The sequence below is a fragment of the Mastomys coucha genome, unplaced genomic scaffold, assembly GCF_008632895.1.
Source record: "Mastomys coucha isolate ucsf_1 unplaced genomic scaffold, UCSF_Mcou_1 pScaffold20, whole genome shotgun sequence".
NCBI classification, from domain to species: Eukaryota; Metazoa; Chordata; class Mammalia; order Rodentia; family Muridae; genus Mastomys; species Mastomys coucha.
Genome location: NW_022196903.1, coordinates 39,387,113 through 39,405,459, shown reverse-complemented (window position 1 = coordinate 39,405,459; position 18,347 = coordinate 39,387,113). Strand labels below are relative to the sequence as shown.

Here is an 18,347-nt window from a genome sequence, read left to right as displayed (position 1 = left end):
GGGAACAGGTAAGCATTCCCAGTTCGTGAGGATGAGGCAATCTGATGGAGGACTATAGATCCTGTTTATTATATAGCTTAGACATACCACCACCCCCATTTTTGAAAATGTATTTTCAGATGAAGATTGGGCTCCCTAGTGATGTTTTAAAATCAGCCTTAGAATGTATCAGTAAATCGGCTCAGTTCTCCCTCATCCCAGCAGTTTGTCTGAGCTTGCCTGGGGCTTCTCCTCACCTTGTCTATCAATAGGACAGAGTAGGAAGGCAGCATGAGAGAGACCTACTGAGATTAAAGTTTTTCTCTCTCCAGTTGCTTTCAATTTTATACATCCCCCCTTGATCAAATGTTGCTCATGATTTTTTCTTATTTGTTTTTTTATTTGTAGTTCTCTCTGTGTGACTGTCCTAGTTGCTGTAACAAGGAACCCTAGGTTGTGGAACTTATAAATAATAGGATGTTTTCTGTTAGCTCTAGAAAGGAAGAAATTCAAGATGAAGACAGGGTGGTATGTGGTGGGGACCTAGTTCCTCATCAATAGTACCTGCTGGAGGTATCCTAACCTGGTAGACATGCAAAGAAAGGGATTCCTGGAGGACACTGTCATTAATTATTGAGTTCATCCTGTTTGCTCCCAAAGGCCTCAGATCTTCCTGCCACTACGTTGGGAATTTCTTTTCAGCATTTGAATTTCAAATGGGAGAAGGGAATAAACCTTAGACCATAGGAAACCCCCACGCTCTTGCAAATCAATTCATGACACATGTTTTATTTTGTTTGTATACTTTTTGATAAAAATTGGGAGAGCTAGAGCCAGGTGACACCATAACCTAAGAAGCTTTTTTAAGTGTGAAGCACTAAGCTTTCTGTGTTGCAATGGACAGATGCTATTGTATTCCTTTAGTGTGTTTGGCTTTGGCTCAGCTTGCAGTTGAGTCCCTTGTGAATCTAATCTCTCATTCTGTTTGAGGGTTGCTTTTAGCATTTTGAGGATGATTCCAGGACAGCTTTTGTTCTAGAATAAATCCTACTGACCTTGAGGCCATGGTCCTCATGAAATCTTTTCATCCGTAGAACTATCTTGGGGCTGTCTGGTCAGATCATGCCTTTCTCTGGGAATTCTTTCATTCACTCAACTCCTGATAAGCTATCCTTTGTTACAAGCATTTCCCTCAACTCCTGTTTAAATCAGTTCTTGACTATAGTCTGGAAAATGTGTCACTTCAGCAACAAAAAGCATTAATTTCCAGAGTGCATTAATTCCTTTTCCTGTTGCTATGACCAAACACCTCAAAAAAAGTAAGTTAAAAGAAGGTTTATTCTGAAGTACAGTTTGAGGGTTACAGTCCGTTATGGCAGAAAAGGCAAAAGGAACACAAAAGAACTAACCACAGAATACCTACAGTCAGAAAGCAAGGAGCAGACAAAAAGTGGGTCAGGGCTATTAGCCTACAGGTCCACCTTTTTAAACAACCCTCAGACTTCACACTTGCCATTTTTATACCAGTCACCTATCATCATCTGCCTAATGTATGACCTCATGTTTTCAATCAATGAATTCTTAGAAGCCTGGAAAGTCAATTAGATTTGAACCTGTCTATACCAATGCAATTACAACAGGAAAAGAAAAAGAAAAACAAAAAGAAGATAGCTGGTTCGAGGCTGTATGCAATACCAAGAATTTGAACATTTGAGCAAGTAAAGCTGTTTAGGCAAAAATGCATACTGTGTGTGAGATATCATGACATACTCAACTGCCACAGGGAAATTTTTATTTTTATGTTTTGTTTTCTTTAGGGGGATTGCAAAGGCAGAGCATGGATATGAAGGGACAGGGGAATGAGTGGGATTGGGGTGCATGATATGAAATTCACAAAAAAATCAATAAAAAATTTTTAAAAAGAGAGAGAAGAGGGAGGAGAGGGGAAAAGAGAGGAGGGTTGAAGGAAACAATAAAATAGGAAAAAAGAGAATAATGGAACAGGAGGAAAACAGCAATAAATAAATGATACTAAGAAATGTAAGTTAAATTTTAGGATGGTCATCTCCAAGATTTCTTTAAAGTAAATTTTGTGTTAGAATTGCTGCTTTCAAAAGCAAAAACATAAGCTTCACTTACATAACTAAATATGTATAAGTACTTGTGCTTGGAATAAATGTTAAAATTAATTTGGGTTGTGCTAGTTTATTCATGTCAGTGTTGGTAGCCTTTAAGGAATAAATTTTATCCAATGGCATTCCACAAAGTCACTGCATGGGACCTCGGTCATCAACAAAGCCCAAACTAACTTTTATTACTAACTCCCTCTGTGTGCATACATACATATGAAGTACTTTGGCGTTGTTTATTTTGCCCCCTTCAAATCTCATGTCTGAAGCTCGGTACTCGGTGCCATCTCTTCGATCTTCCCTTTCAAAAGTCAGAGAAATTTCATTTACTATATCCTGAAAGTTTACGACTGTTTTCCAGAGAAAAAGAAACATCATGGAAGAGCCAAGCTACACTAGAGCTTGGTCCTACCCAGACCTACTGTCTTCCCAAGAGTTTGTGGATACTTTGAGCTCCACTAACAATCAAAACAATTTTCTTCTCAGTGATATCAGGTAACTATGAAAGTAATTTCTGTTGCTTTGTGAGCAGCAGGCTAACACTGACCTCCTAGGTTTGAAAAGAGTTTGGAGAAATGAGCAAATCAATGTTGCTAAAATCAGAAAAAGGAATTGTCCAGACCCCGTTAAGTGTTCCTGTCTAACTGAATTATGGCCTGCTGTTTCTTTTCACTGCTTTCTGGCTGTTCATGGTTTGAAGTTTATTTCATTTTGAAAACCAGATATTAGGAATAAATGGAAATGAAATATCACTCCTCTGAGATGGACAGGTTTACCCGAAATCTCTCTCTTTGATTTCTACCTCCACAAGTAATTCTAAAACAATGTTGGATGGGTAATTGTTAACCATCATCTTATGGTGAAAATCAAGAAATACAAGAATTTGTTCTGTTTCAGTCTCTGCACATATGGATGGTGTCTGAGGATGTACTCTACACACCTATAAGGGAATCATTCTTTTCTTCCAGTGGAAATATTCGCAGAATTTGGGAATTGAGATAAATCTTGCTTCAGAGCCTCATAGAATGAGAAGAGAATCTGTTTCTCCTACTTCCATGTGTAGTGGGCAAAGTTTGTAAATTACCGTGGATTTTCTTCTCTGAGATAAGTGGCATTGGCTGTTCTCACTTAGTGAAGATACAATCTTTCATCAATGAAAATGTACTACTGTACATAGAGTAACTATCATAAAGGTCAAAACTATGGTGGCAGCTTTTCAAAGCATAGCATGAATATATAATCGTGTACTAAATATTTCACAGCTTTCTTGTCTCCACATTTAAAACAACATTTACAATTGCAGGCATCATTGTTACTAAAATTATTGACTTTATAATAGTAAGACCAAAATTAGTTCTATATTTAAAAATTAAAATGTCCTTGCATTATTAAAATAAACATAATGGACGTAGAGTCATCAAGCTGTCCATATTCATATGGGACCAGAGATCTGAGATTCTGAACAAAGTATTTTTCCTTCTCTATTAGCCATTTTATTTTATTACAACCAACAATTGCCTTGAAGTCAAATTTAAATATAATTTTGGCATTAAAATTTTTATTTTTCCAAGCACATAGTGATTGCATCACATGAATACAAGTTTGACGTCATTACAGATTTGTACCTTTCTTCCCCGTATATTCACTTCTCACATCTGCAGAGTCTATATTCCATTATGTAGTCTAAAAGTCATTGGATTGATGAACAGAATTTAAGATGGGGTGTGAATAGATAAGTCAATGGTTATGAGTACTAGCTACTCTTGCAGAGGAGCCAGGTTCACTGCCTAGAACTCATGTGGCTATTTACAACTACCTTTAACTTTATTTCCAGGGGATTCAATATCCGCTCTGGCTTCCTCGGGCTTCAGACAAATGTGGTGCACACATAAGTAGACAAAGCCCACATCTACATAAGATAAGGCAAATAAATGTTTTACAAAAGAAATTAAGATGGACATTTGTTATCTAAATTTAGACAATCTCACATCCTGGCCTTTGAAAGTGCTCTGCTTTTAGGTAGCACATTCATTGTAAGAGTCTTGCATATTCCTTTTTAAAAATAAACAGCTTTTTATTACTAAATCTTTTACTAAGTAAAAGATTTTTAATGTGTGTAGAACATAGCAAAAATATTGAAGGACATAATACATTACACAAGGAAAGTGACATGACTGTGGGAGGTCTTGAACTCACATCAGCTCTAGTTACCTGCCTGAGACCTGTATGTAATAAAGCCAGAACATATTATATTATGGAACTAAGAGAGCCTCAGGGTTCTGCATCCCTAATTGTGAATCTGTAGACACTGAGTGGCTTCTTGGGAAGAGAGTCAGTTTTTTCAATGGTGTGACTCCTAGAATATCATCCACCCTCCAATAGATAGTCGAATACCCAGAAGTATATGTACAATATAAATTGAAATCATTTATTTGTATATATGTATAAATATGCAGGCTTTGTCTACTTATATGTATGTCCACTTATATGTATGTCCACCACACCATGCATGATGTTAGTCTGGTGCCAGAGGAGGCCAGAAGAGGGTGTTGAATCACCTAGAAATTGAATCACAAATAGCAACCATATGATTTCTAGGAACTGAACCTCAGCCCTCTGGAAGAACAGTGAGTGCTTGTAACAATTGACCAATCTCTCCAGTACCCATCTTAATGTCTGTCCTAGTAAATTTATTAAAAGCGAGATATACATCTGAGTGGGGAAGTGAAATGGGGACAGTTCTAGAACTCAGACAAGGTAAAGAGAAGATATGTTCCTAAATCACTGTATGAACATTTCAAAGAATTAATAGAAATATTTATTTAACAAGAGATTGATCTGTAATTATAGTCTTTATCTGACATATTTAAGGGACATCCACATAGGTAAAATATTCTAAGTAATTAACATTATCAAAGCAATAAAAATAAAGCCTAGGCTCTTTTATCATTCATTTTTGACTCATGTTGTCATTAGCCTTTGCATGTATCACACTGAAATGTGATCAGATACATTGTGGAAGCACTAAGGATAGAAAAAAAGTCCTAATTTGTCGGCACAATTTGGGATGATTAGGGCAGGTAAGTGGGTACTTCAGTGGAGAACTGGTTCTTAATTTTTCAAACCCTGCAACCCTTTGGTGCATTTCCTCATGTTGCAGTGATCCCCCAGCCGTAAAATTATTTCTGTAGCTTCTTCATAACTGTAATTTTGCTTCTGTTCTGAATTACAATGTAAATAGCTGTTTTCTGATGGTCTTAGGTGACCGCTGTGAGAAGGTCATTAGATCCCTACACTCCCCCAAAGGATCCACAGGTTGAGACCCACTACAGTGGAGGGTTGTAAATACTCTCTTTAACATATAATGAAGATTGGAAGCATGCAGGTTACTAATTTTATTTGTAGAAGCACATAAAATCTCTCTTTCCCTATGTAAAGTCTGTCTTAATTTTAGGTAAATTCCCCCTTCTTTGGTCAATTTTAGGTCAATGTCTTCTTCCTCAGTTGAAAGTTGAAAAATGTAATGTCCACATGAGATACACAATTGGTGCCATCTACATTCGGCTGTTTTCCCTTGGTTGGGATCTGGAGAGAGGCAGTCATGCAGCTACTGTACCTACAGCAGAAGCTTCCCCTGTGCATGCAAATTCAAGCGATTACTCTTATGGCTGTGTATACTTATGACTGCATGATGTTTATTTAAAGGGCACAGCTTCAATAAGGAGACTCACCTCTCTATCATTTAATTAAGGGCAAGTGATTTTATCCTACATAGGTATGCTACTTTCAAAACCATTAAGCGCCTTTTAGAAAAAATGAGTAATGAATCTAGACATAGAGGCTGCTATAAAAATGCCTCCAGTGTGATCTACTTAAACAGGGTAAAATTGGACTACTTTTATTGTGGAAAACATTTAAGAACCTATGCATAAATGATGAAAGTATATCTTTTTTAATCTCTGTTTTTCTAATAATAAAAAACTTAAAGAAAAGCTAAACAAATTCAATTCAATTCCCAAGTTAATTCTTGGTGACATAAATAGCTGCAGATACACTTACTTGAGAATAGCTAGCCTTTTATTGTTAAACATAAATGGCTTTAGACATGTAGCCAAGAAGGAATATTTTAATGAACATACATTCATTCCCTTTTCTGAACAAAGGTCTACCTTTAAGCCCTTAACTACTTATGTGAAATTATACCAATGTCTCCTACCTCTAGGGATTGATCCTTTACAATTGCATAAGAAATCAGAGAAATCAGAGCTGCCCTTCTCAACAGGATTTAGAGGACGTTTCATTCCTGTATATTAATATGATAAATATAAAGAGAAACCCATGCACAGATGTGTTCATAAAGAGATTGTGGCTAAGTAAGTGGCAGAAACATTAGCTTATAACAAATTTGGAAAATGCTTGCATTCCCTAAGTTAGTATACTCTACTTCTATGCAGCTTTATTGATTATATATTGAGTTGTCTTTTATATTTGCATAAATACTCATTTTCTGACAAACATTGTAAGTTATTCTGTGCTACCTATATAATAAATCAATTTTTCCTATATATTGAGTTGTATGTAGAATATCATTTCCTTGAATTGACACATTATCATAATTATGCAATAAAAATCTAACTATAGCAAAGCCTCAGATTTTAATGATGCAGGCCGCATGGAATTCCATTAAAAGCTCACAAGAGACAAATCAACCTACACAAATACCCAGTGATCCAGTCACATACTTGGGGGAGAATTTACTTTGGTCTTACAATGAATTCGTGAACACTTTTGAAAACACTATAATATCATTTTTAATGAGGCTGATGCACTACCTAGTGCATTAAGGGGGCACCTAAGACCACCTTTAATATACTGTGTTCTTATCTCTAACACATATTTTTTTTTTTAAATTATATAGTTCTTTTAGTCAGTTCAAATTGTTTCACACTTTTTCTTAAGGACATATTACATGGTTTTAGAACCACCTCTAAATATTCAATATACTTTAATTTCATTGTTATATAAACTCTTAAATTCTATTTCTTAAATTACTGCTGGTATATGATTTTTTGTGGGATTTAATTTCAGCCTCAAGAACTTTTAATGATAAGTCACCTAGCCTTTGATAATGTTTTTTGTCATATACTGGTACAAACAGTCATCATGTATTTAATGTCTTTATGATAGTACATAAAATAAACAATAATTATATTACAAAAAATCTTTATAGCCATACTTCCTACATTTTTTCATATTTTATGCTTTGTGAAATTGTGTTTAATCTACCTCAAAAATTTGAAAATGGTATACATTTAATATTTCTTTCACTGACTTTTGAATTGTACACAACATCTTTAGAAAAGGACAGAATTTAATTGTTATTGTTAATATATATGAATAAAAGATGTCATGAACTTGAGATAGAGCATGAGAGGTCTTCAAGAATAAAATGGATAAATTAAATTATATTTTAATTTTAAAGTTACATATCTGTTCACAAATATTTATTGAATTCCCATGATTTAAATTTCTTCTTATCTCTGGGTAATTTTACATAAGGTCTGCTACTGAAGACTAGAGAAAAATGTTAAGTATTTCAAATAGAAACACATGCAGACAATGATAAACTTTAGACAAGTGATATAAGCCTTTTCAACTGGGCTGGCAAAAACATGGAGAAGTCAAGTATGAAAGAATTTGAAACTCTTGAGTTGAGATAGCTCACATATAGTAGTCTATTTTGGAAAATGTAACAGTATATGTGAGAATCGACTCAAAGAACTAACAGAATTTAAAGGCCAGTTTGGTGGCTCAGTGTAACAGCTTCTAAAGGAAACAACATATATTAACTTTTAGTGACTATTTTCATTAAATTTTTTTTGTATTTATTCTCTTATTTAGCAGTGTTTTGGTTAGAATATAAAAAAATAAGTGTTCTGGGTCTGGAGAGGTAGCTTAGCAGATCAGAGTACTTGCTGCCCCTGTAGAGTTCAGTACCCAGAAACCACATGAAAATTAGCAAGATTCTTTTCTACTTCCAGATCCTGATAAACCGACATTCCCTTCTGGCATTTTAGGGTACTATATGCATTGGTACACAGAAAAACCTGAATGGGAAACACCCATAAACATCTGATAAAAGCTCTAAAAAGCAATTTTAGAGAAATTATTCTAAAGTGTTTTTAATTGTGACAGGCTTGACAGTAGGGAAACTTACAATTTCAATATTATGGTATATTCTTCATGAAATTAGTTTCATCCAAATATGGTCTATTGTTTTGTTCCACCTCTCTATTGTTGAGCCAAATCCTGATAAATTTTGTTATTATTTATTTTTAGCTGATACATAAAACAATAAAAAGATGCAAGGTCTAAAAGAGTGGCATGTGGTTGTCATTTTAAAACTTAGTTTGCTTCATATTTCTGGTCCTTTCTGTGTTCTCTGCCCTTTTAAATTTCACGTTTTAAATGTACTACATCTAAACATATTTATGTTTTCTTTGTACCATCATACTCTTGCAAATTTCTAAGCTGGTAAGAACAATTTAATTCCAAGCAAAATGTAAATAAGAAATGTAAATATAATCAAATAAACTTGTAAAAGTATCATTTATAGTAAAGTATAAATAATAAAAATATTGCATGAATGTGGATAGTGTCTATAAAAGACAGTCATACCACTTAAAATTATATGTGCCATATTTTACTGATATAACCCTCACTACAAATTTTTCTGTTTTTAAAATAACACTCTATTTAACATCTTCACAACTTATATGTATATATAGCAAAAATGATATCCCAATATAAATTGCTAAAGTAAAACTGCAAGTTGAGAAGACATTTATAGTTTTAATTATTTTGATAAATAACTTTTAAAGTTCTGGTTTGCACCAATTTATGACTGCAAATAACACTTAATTTACAGTATTAAAATAATATCATAGCCTAAGGAAATGTATTATTCTGTCCTACAAGCTCAAAAGCATTACAAAAATCATAAGTGATTAGGGTGAGTGTAAAGCTGAAAGTTTGAACATAAGCACGGAGGAAGAAAGTAGTTGGTTTATTTTTATAATTTTATGAAGTTGAATAAAGTTGAAAGTGTGGTCAGTTATATCATTGGACTTACAATATAGGCATCCCAAATGTTAGACAATGAACTCGTAATTATGAATAAAATAAATCCATAAAGTAGTGGAAATGACAATGGAAAACAATAAAACACAACCCATTATGAAAGGAGAGAAAGAATGAGCAAGCTATATTGTACCATGTATACTAGCATAACCAAAACAAACAAGATAGCATGCTATGTAGACATGACCTAGGGATGCAGGCTATTATTTTAAAATAAAGCACTCTAATTTTGACATAGTTGGGAACCCCTTTAAGGAGAGTTGCACTATACCACTGTAGGAGAGAGATGGCCAGTGACCATGCTCCACTCCTGTTTCACTCCATTAACCATCTTAATCAAGAGAAGTGGTGCTAGTGCAGAAAGCCACCCTACATAGTCAACAAGTAAGTAGGCACAGGTATTCCTGCTATATTAGCTATATATTAACATGATTCCTGTTAATCATGTACACTGTTGCTACCTTTGATGGGTAACTAAGGATTACTATACACACAAAGCAGAACAGACCATGAATGGAGAAAATAAGCCAAATGTCCAAAATATGTGGTCCTAAAAGCATAGATTGTCTACAGATGGAAGTTAAAATATGAGTCACTTCCAAACCTTCTAGAGCAGTGGTTCTCAATCTTCCTAAGGCTGTGACCCTTGAGTACAGAGCTTCTTGTTCTGATGATCCCCAACCATAAAATTATTTTTATTGTTCATAACTGCAACTTTGCTTCTGTTATGAATCACAATATACCTATTTTTGGAGATAGAGGTTTGCCAATTGTGTTGTGACCCATAGGTTGAAAACTGTTGTTCTAGATAATAGCTCTCTAACGTAAAAGTCCTGCATTAAATTAAATGGCATATAACTCTCAGAAAAGAACCTTTAGAAATTAAAACTATATAGACAAAATAAAAACAAAAGTCAGCAAGAACATAGGAGAGAAATACATACATTGCTCAATCAAATGGAAACATGTTACAAAAGGGAAAACTCATAAAAGGCAGTGAAATGGTGGATATTTTGGTCTCAAACTTCAGAATATATGGAAAATGAGAATTTCAATGGTATGGGGACACTTAAAAATAAAGATCATCCCTAAAAAATTGTATCAAGCAGCAACCCAGGGCTGAAAGAATTATCCCTGCAGTCACACAGAGTGATGAAGTCTGTATAAAAATGAAATTTCAAAGTACACTTTTTAAAGCTTCTAGAAGAGCACATTCTAAGTTATCTTCTTGCCTAACTCTGTTCCCATCTTTGAAGTTTTCTTCTGGTAATTTTCACAGAGTAGTTCACACTTCAGTGTTACGTGCAGTGTTAATAAACCATTCATAAACTATTAGTTTCACCTTTCCACCTGAGAACCATCATGATAACTTGGAATTCTCTTGCCAAAGTCTCTATCCTGCTAATTAACCCCACTGTCGTGTTATTTTCAACTATAAATGAAAACACCAACATTTATGTCCTGTGATTTAATTTTTACATGAACAATTTCTCTGGAAGTGCTGACAATCTTTTCAATATGGACTTAGATTTAGTTACTATTGAATCCCCTTAAATACAATTTATTGGTTATTACTGTGTAAAATAAAACTATTTTAGGGTTGTGGATGCTATCCTGAAGGACATAATTTATATCTTGCAGCATGTTATCTGTTTCAAAAAATATCTCATACATTCACAGAGACTGAACTTGTGTGAGATCTTGCAACCAAGTTAACAATGTGCCTGATATAATTTAAAACTGTGTGCCTAACCTGCTGTAGTTTTGTATGCTCAGAATGTTCAAGAGTAACTTGCCTTTAAAAAAGCAATACATTTAAGACTCAATCTCTCTTCTTTTTATTTATTTATTTTTATTAGATATTTTCTTATTTACAATATCTCCTTTGCCAGGTTCCCCTCCAAAAAGTAAAAACTAAAACAATCCCCTGTTCCATTCCCCCCTCCTCCTGCTCACCATGCCACCCCCTCCTGCTTACTGGAGATTCCATTGGGATTGCCTTCCTATATCTCACGAAATTTCCTCATTAGCTTTCCATACCATCCCTCAAACATCTCTCAATTCTGTTCCTCTCTTCATTCCCTCCCTCAACTAAATCTCCCAAACACACACCCATATTCCTACCTGAAATTCCTTTTCTCACCCTTCAACTAGCTATCAATCATTCCATAAAAATCTATTCTATTTTCCTCTCCCAAACAAATCCAAATAAATATCTAGCTCAGACTGATCTGGAACTCATGATCTTCCTGCCTGTGCAACCTTCAATAAATCCTACAGGCATATACCACCAGCTCTTGTCACCAAACAAAGCTTTCAATACAGGGACTGTATTATCTTCTAGTTGAGGTTTTGTCCAAAGGGATCCCATGGAAATCCCCCCAAAACCTAGGATTTTATCAAGACAATAGGTTGCTCTCCACAAACTGATATCAATGACTCATTGCTGAAGACAATACACAAGCATTGTCTGATTGAACATGCGGAGGCTGGGCTAATAAATACTTAAAATATTTACCCTGTGTGATAATATATTTGGTATGAAAAGAAACTCTGCAGGCTACCAAAAGTGAATCATAAACATCAAGTCATCCATGCACCTTTTATTTACAATGCTGTCCTTATTGAAAAATGTGGGAGAAACCAACCAACGTGTGATTTAACTTAAAGCCCACTCCATGAGATACATAAAACTGTGAGGAATAGAGGGAGGGGAAACTGTAATCAAGATAAACAGTATAACAAAAGAACATATTTTGAATAAAAGGAGAGAGAGAGAGGGAGAGAGAGAGAGAGAGATTACTATGCCTTGAACTTCCTATGCAATTAAACTTTCAACTTTAATTTTAAATGCTCCAATGTGCTGGGCAGTGGTGGTGCACGCCTTTAATCACAGTACTTGGGAGGCAGAGGCAGGTGAATTTCTAAGTTCAAGGACAGCCTGGTCTACAGAGTGAGTTCCAGGACAGCCAGGGCTACACAGAGAAACCCTGTCTCCAAAGGGGAAAAAAAAAATGCTCCTATGCCTCTAACTCAGAAAAAGTTACATGCGTACTGTGGTATTCATTTCCTAAAAATAAACAATAGGCTGAAAGCAATTTTAAGCAAGAAATATTCCATAAATGCTAGAAGTAATATGTGACTATGTTTGTAACATCTTTGAGTATTGCTGTGAGTCAGTTTGGGTCAATAAAATGTCTTACTTTTCTGCTGTAAGATTTTGATAGCAAAGTATCTCTTCCTCCTTTTCCATACCATACTTTCTGTTTTATTAAATAAATATATAGAAAGGCCCTTTCTCTTAACAAACAACAGGTATAAATCAGATGCAGACAACAGATAGACAATTGAAAGATCATAGATAGGAGACACAAGGTGAGAAATGTTGGATTGAAAGCTTGGTTGACTCTAAACTAGTTCATGAGCACATCCCATTTTCATTAATTGGCACAGTGAGTTCTCCTCTAAGGTTTCTTTAATGTCTTGGTAATATACTATAGATTACCTTGTTATGAACAAAATGTCTATTCAATGACCAGGCAGATGTCCAATGGTTTCAGATCTTCGCAGGAAGATGTGTTTCAAAAATAACTCATTTAGCCTTTTTCAATCGCAATGAAGTACAAGTTTATTTTTTCTCTTGTCAGATTATGAACTCTTATGCTTACTTTACTGTGAAATTGTCAATTGATGTATTTACTTTATCAAACTCTCTCCACTTCTTTAGTCAGTTCTCCAGAAACTCAGCTGACATGCTTTGGGGGATTTTGTTTGTTTTGTTTGGTTAATTTTACTTTGTTTTATTTTGTTTAGATGTTGTTTGTCATTTTTTTTTTTGAGACAAGGTCTTAATGTGTAGGATGGCTGAAACTCACCATTCTCCTGAGTCCCCTCCACAGTTCTAGGATAAATAAGTGTGAGTCACAACATTGGGCCTGTTTGATGAGAATGTATTTACATGCTTCTACAAAGCTAACATTGAAGTTTGAAAATATAAGCAATTTCTGACATATATGCTTCCAGCAAAATGCTCTAAATACTAAAGGACAATCATCAAGCTCTGAAATTCATAATACATACTATTTGAATATACTTTACCACTTTCTTTTGCTTTATTGAAATGTATACAGGGACAGGAGTTTTGTATATTTTGAGCTTGTTTTTATTTGGGTTTGTGTCTTTGTATGTGTGTGTTTCTATGTGTGTATCTGTATGGGTATCTTTGTGTGTTTAAATGTGTATGTTGGCTCATCACTAAAATTCATAAGTATAGAATGTTATAGAACAATATAATTTCAATAAATATTTGTTAACTTTAAGATCATTCTTATCATATTAGCATGTTAATAAAATAAACCATACTTTAGTTTGTTGGAGTGTTTTCTTTCATAATATTAGTGATATAGAATACTCACATAAAATTATCATGTAATTAACATATAAGTTGTGATAATATCCACATTAAGTCCATTTTTCTTAGACAAAGCACCTATGGTACCACTAGTCTTTTTTAAAATTATATTATTTCCCTCTTTCTTCCACCATCAACCCCATTCAACATATATATTATATATGTTGAGCTTGGTTTTTGTTTGGCTTTTTATCTTTGTGTGTGTATGTGTGCATGTGTATGTGTGTGTATGGAGAGAGAGAGAAAGAGAGAGAGAAATCATTGCATGTTTTTAAGATCTTGTCATATGTACTTACATTGATCATTTCCATTGACAAACTTAGCTGTGTATGCCTTCTGCAAAGATGATACCTTCAATTAAAAATAAGAAAAACAGTTGTTCTGGTTCATATTCCACTTAAGAAAAAAGTAGCATCACATCATTTATTTGTCAAATAATGATATTTCTAAAACACAGCAATATGAACTAGTGATGAAGAAACCTTTCTTCTGAGGAAATAAAATTAAGTGGTCAAGACTATCTTTGAGATTTGTAGTAGAGGAGCATTTTCTATAAAAATGCCATAAGTAAACTTGTAGATGTAAAAGTAAACTAAAAATTAAACTGAAATTAAACTATATCTTCTGACAGGAAGCAAAATAATAAAAAATTTAAGAATATTTGTGAATATAATTCCAGGTGCTTGCTGCACATTTCTAGAAGGGTTTTCTTTTGTGAGGATAACAGTTTTTCTTCCTCTTCTAAGAAATCACCCAAAACTCCCCACTTACATCACAACCAAAACTCATAATCTTCTCTAAATAAGAAAAGACAATTTTAGCATCTTTGCTTTGTGCATGGTTTTAGGGATTACTGCTCTAAATATTCCACATTTAAAGTTTAAAACCTACTTTACTAGTAACTAAATTATTACTTAATTGATAAATTTATAGCTTTTTTTGATGACTCCATTTCATAAGTATTGTAGGTAAATGAGATATACTTGCATAACAACTTCATTTTATGTCATCAATCAATTAGGCAATTAGGAGAACTAAAGTTCAAAATTATAAAGTGTTAGAATTTACTGCTATCATTACTACTTTACCCTGGACTTTATTGTTATTAACTAGGTTTTCTCTTGTTGTTAAAGGACACAGTTCCTGTGTTGTTAAAAGAACACAGTTGCACATGGTTCCAGGGACTTCTTTTACACTCTAGATTTTAATTGGCAAAACACAGCCATAAACCACTAAATATCATGCCTTCTATAATTTAGGAATAAATCTCAGTAGACAGACAGAAACATGGTATTTGTCTTGAACCTACTACAAGGATACACATTTGCTAGCAACATGAATAAGCACAGAAACAAATGTTCCAGGAACTCTTTTGACATCTGCATGAAACCCTTTGGGTCCTTTTCATATATCTAAGTCATGTAGTTTAACTAAGTTGGTGTCACTTCTTAGTGGCAACCATGGGAACTGGTACACCAGAGCTTGTCAATCTTCTTTCAAAGGAAGAAAAATTACTATTTCAAATAAATTGTTATAAATGTGCTAAAACATGCATGTGCACATACATATTCAAATCCTCTTGAAATACTTGTGAGTTTGGAGGCTACTTTAAAAATCCTCATAGTGAAAGCAATTTAAATTTTGAAGAGAAAATGCCACTTGGGTCTTATATTTATTGAAATATAGTAAACACTAATATTCCCTCATTTCAGTTTGATAGCAACCTTCAAGTATATGCCTTATTAGTTTAACCTTTATTCAATCTTGGGAAATCTGTGTTGATAGAAAATTCAAATGCCGGTGTTAGCTACTTGTTTAGTCTTGAATGAAATTGACATTAGATTTTTAAATCAGGGTCTTTAAAGTAAAATGATGTTATAGTTGGCTTTAGATGACAGACTTTAATTATTTCCTATACTTTTTCTGCCTTAGATTTTAGGTCAAAGGCAGAGAACTATAGCTCTTAGATGCAAGACAGGTTATCGACAAAAGACAGAACAACATCCTATGTCATAAAATTTCTCAGTGAGGATATTATTTGCAGAAAAAGTATGACCACAGAAAAACTATTGTACTGTATATGAAGTATTCTACACCAAAGAAATGTACAATTTCTGTGTGGATATTTGGTCTCAAATATCTTTTTAAATACTGAGACTCAGTATTCTGGTTAGTTTTTTGTCAGCTTGACACATGCTGGATTCATCTGAGAGGATGGGACCTCAATTGAGAAAATGCCTCTATAAGATTAAATCAAGCATGTGAAGCATTTATTTTTTGTTGTTGTTGCACATCCATTCCTGAAAAAATGAAATAAAATATATTATACATAGTTTTCATTATAGAAAACATAAATCACAGGATTTGGTTTTTTGTTTTTGTTTTTGTTTTTTTAGTTTGTTTTTGTTTTAACACTGGGTCTTACTATAATGTTATCCTTTAACTTTTTACCTCAGATTTTCAGACTTTCTAAGTATTGATATTACAGATGGTGTCACCCTGATCTTGCCACCGCAGCCTTATACATAGCTGAGAATAGCATAGTCAAATAGTACGAATCCTCCCACCAGTCCAGATTCATAAACATAGTGGAGTTTAGTGAGTTATCCCACTGCTTATTGTTCATAAAAATTTAAAATGATTTATCCTGAATAACTCAGAACCTAATATTACCAACTCTGAAATGCTGAATAAAGACTCTGACTATGCAAATCAAGTCAAAAGTCCTTATGTAACTTAATACTGAATATTGAATGTTTTAGTTAGGGTTTTATTACTGTGAAGAGACACTATGATCACAACAACTCTTATATAAGGGAACATTTAGTTGAGATGGCTTACAGTTTCAGAAGTGTAGGCTACTATCATCATGATAGGAAGCATGACAGTGTATAGGCATAGCATTGGAGAAGGGGGCTGATAGTTCTACATTTAGATCTGCAAGCAGCAGAAGGAGACTGCCACACTAGGCCTAGCTTGAAGATATAAGACCTTTAGCCCTGTTTCCACAGTGATACTCTTCCTCTTACAAAGCCATACCTTCTAATAGTGCTACACCCTATAGACCAGGTATTCAGATACATGAGTCTATTGGGACCACTCTTTTTTCAAACCACCACATTGAGAATATTTGCTGTTCCTTGTAGAATAGTTTTAAAATGTCCATCTTTTCTGGACACACACATTGAACTTATGCTTTCCTCCATGTCTTATTTTATCATTCCACTTGAAATTAATGATAATCCTTGGGTTTATATTTAGGCAATATATAGTAGGGGATTTCCAAGTATTTTCTCTGTTATGCCTACGTTAACTTTATCAGACATTATTTTCACCATGTAATTAAAGATGTAGAAATAGAAAGGAAAGAAAATAACAATATGTGCAGACTGCTTAACCAGCACATGGTTATTAACAACAGAATAAGTAATGAGAAATAAAAGGAAATTGAAAGCATAGACAAAATTAAGCTAGCCAGTAAAATAGTCATTAATGCCAAAACATAGTTAAAAACATAAGCACATCATCTCAATATATATATGTATATATATATAATATATGTATTTGTTTTATATTAGGATGTTAGATTGTGCAGAAAAATAATATAATAATATGACTAACGAGCCTGGCATGAATTAGATGGCAGGTGTGACTTTCCAGCACTTGTTCTTCTACAGAAAATAACCCCTGTACTAAGTATACATTTATAAATGTACCTTCAATTGACATAAACAACCAGCAAAGAAACTGTACAACAAACTTGTAGAATTAGATACAGCTAGTTGGATAGGGTATGAGAGTTATACTGTCCATGCCATATTTCTGTTAGCCGCAATTAGCACATCACATGGAGAGATATCTACTCGGGGGCCAGGAGGGGAGGATAAGAACTGCGATGCATCAACAGTCCCTAAAACCATGTACTTTAGGTTGATACCAGTGGATCAAGCTTAAATGTTTGACTCTAATCCAAGATGAACAACATAGTGCCACATTTTAGGCATGACCTATAGACTCATACTCCAGGCTTGTTCCACTATCAGGATGATCAAAGAGGGGCCCATGCAGAAAGATACCAGCCATTGATGCATGTGGCCAGATAACTGTCTGCATTCTATACAGTCGGAGACCTCAATCTGTATAATAGTCCCACCTACATTTAAGCTGAATGTTCTTATTTCTCGCAGATACATTCAGAGGCTTGTATTAGATCCAGTCAAGTTGACAAGGAATATTGACCATCACACCAAGAAAAGCACAACAGAGAGTAAATCCACTTCAAAGCCATGGCTTATAGACAACAGGCAATCAATGGAATGAAAAAATAGGAAAGATATATTTGCAAAATATATAATTGACAAAATACTGATATGCATTCTATATAAGGAATTCAGTTCAACAGTAAGAGGGAAGGCACTAAATATGTGATTTGAAAAAAAACATTTCTCAAAGAAGACATACAAATATACATTTGCCCCAAAACTGTGTGAAAATATTCAATATCACTAATCTTCAGGAAAAAAAGCAGATTCAATCAATCATATGCTATATTATGCAACATTTGTTAGAATAAATAATTAAAAAATACTATTACAGGGTACATCATAATATATACACACATATACATATATATATGTATATCTCTCTATATATAGATCTATATATAGAACAATATATATATATATATA

At 34.0% G+C, this 18,347-nt stretch overlaps 1 long non-coding RNA gene across 2 annotated transcripts in view; it reads right to left on the bottom strand.

The window, feature by feature from the left end:
* Positions 1 to 2,380: 2,380 nt before the first annotated feature.
* The window catches only part of LOC116098828, a 39,932-nt gene continuing 23,965 nt past the window's right edge, over positions 2,381 to 18,347 (bottom strand). The window contains exons 2-3 of one of the 2 annotated variants that reach the window (XR_004121960.1): positions 13,956 to 14,010; positions 2,381 to 2,404 (exon numbers count right to left, since the gene is read on the bottom strand). This is a non-coding gene — a long non-coding RNA (uncharacterized LOC116098828). Of the gene's footprint in view, positions 2,410 to 13,955; positions 14,011 to 18,347 lie in introns of both variants that reach the window. The other variant, XR_004121959.1, reaches the window with a different exon arrangement.